Genomic DNA, 2,132 nt, shown 5'->3' on the forward strand with positions numbered 1-2,132 from the left:
TGGGGTCAAAACAATATGGTTTGACCCGTATCGGCTAATTTATGTAAACTAGTTACATAAGCCGAACCGTGCGCGCAATAGCGCAACGGGTAACCGTAAGAGTCCTACACTTGTTTCCTAAGTCAATATGCCTTAAAGAGGTTCTGGTATCAGTAGGATACCTTCCGTGATGCCCGTAACGAGTTTAAGTTCACTTTATGCCCCGAAGGGGTATTTCGGTCTTTTTAAGGACTTTAAAAAGGGTTTTAGAGTTCTACAGAAAATCTGAGTTTCCCGTTCAGTTTATAAAGTCCAAAATACTTTATTTATTATTTAAAATCAGTAGCAACTGGAATCGGGTCAAAAGACCTTGTAGAACTCAAGTTTTGGCCGAAAAGGGCATATTCGGTATTTACCGAACCGTAGCCATAACCGCAGGTTATGAGCAGGTTAAAATTAATTAAAAATCTTTAAAAATCCCAAAATATTATTTTACAACAGTGAGTAAAAGGTTTGGTGACGAAATCTTGGTTTAGGTAGGCGTTATGCTAATCGCGCCGTTTATTACAAAAGTTTCTTTTAATTGCGCTATTTAGCATAACTCCTATTCTAGACCTGGATTGGCGTGAAACTTTAGGGACATGCTTAGAATTTAGTAAGCAAGGTTATGGTCCCTTCACGTGTCCGAAATACTCGTTTTATTTTGAAAAAGGGCGTTACGGTCAACTTTTAAGCAATTAACGGAAATGCGTAAAAGACTCGGACAAACAACGAACCGGTCACAGAGGGTGATACCATCACGTGACCTGGTACTAAGAGGGTCCTAAGGCATATCTACATTGCACTAAAACGGGTAAGAACTGAAGTCAAAGCAAAAGTCAAACTTTTGCGACATTCGGCTCCGAACCGGGTCAATATAGCAAATGGCCGAATCAAACGAGCTTAGACAAGTTAGTATACTTATTATCATGTTTTATGAGTGTTCAAACAGGTTTCATATCATCTATATTACAGATTATGCAAGAATCGCAAAAATGGCTTTCTGTTGACTTTTTAAGTATACGTTTGACTCGACATTTGAACTAGTTAGAGTGGTGATCAGGGGGAACCCTTTTAGGGGTTTATTACCCACATAAATACCAACACATAACTACTTTTGATTCGACAATTCACTGGACCATTCGTGATTTATCGCAAAGTCAATCGTTAGTTACGACGGATTGACTTTTAAGCTAAACTAAGCAAAAACAAGGCCATAGAAGGTTTGGCATACTTACAGAGACTTAGTGCACGACTTAGGATTATAGAGGAACACTTGGGAGCTTCAGGAATGATCAGAAGATGTGTTTTGAGGTGTGGTGAACTTATGCACAATGTAGGCCTATTTATAGTGAAAGATTGGCCTCTAGATCATTACAACTCAGGCTACAAGTGAGTATGGATGTTCAGCAGGTGGCCCTTGATGCTTGGAGGCAAGTAGGGGGCGCCCATGCTTCACTTATTGCACTTTTGATCGTTCACAAATTCAAACAACAAGTCTGTCCAAAGTTTCTGCATCTGGGTGGTTCACGCGGCCCGCATGGGAGATCAGGCAGCCTTGTACGCGGGCCGCCTGGATCTTCATGACAGACGCGTATAACCAGGAGGCTCGCGGCCCGCATTAACTTACCCAAGACCTTTACGCGGCCCACGTAAGGTCTAATTTTCTGGATTTTGAATCTTTTGAAATGATTGCCTAAATCTTTGTAATTAATAACAAAATCTTCGGTAATTAATAACCTGACCTTTCGGGTTTGAAGGGGTAACTTTGCGATTTGGCCCTCCATTATTTACAACTAAGGGCCTCGTGTTATTTACCTGCATTGTTAAGTCCCCGGTTAGTTTGCTAATTATTCGGAAAGCTTTAACTTTCATTGTTGACGCTTTAAACCCCTCTCGTACGAATTTGATCATAACTTTCTCGTTTTAAAACGGAACTTCGCGGAATTTATACAGTATATTCTAGTGAGCGTATTTTACTGTTACAAAGTCTCGGGTTCGTCAAAGGGTCACTCAGAGGTATAATTAAACATGTTGACACAGTTAACCCCTGCAGCTTGTAATCTCTCACTTTCTTCCGCGTTTTGCTTCCGTACGATCCATGATCTATTCGT

Source organism: Helianthus annuus, chromosome 14 (assembly GCF_002127325.2).
Source record: "Helianthus annuus cultivar XRQ/B chromosome 14, HanXRQr2.0-SUNRISE, whole genome shotgun sequence".
Lineage (NCBI taxonomy): Eukaryota > Viridiplantae > Streptophyta > Magnoliopsida > Asterales > Asteraceae > Helianthus > Helianthus annuus.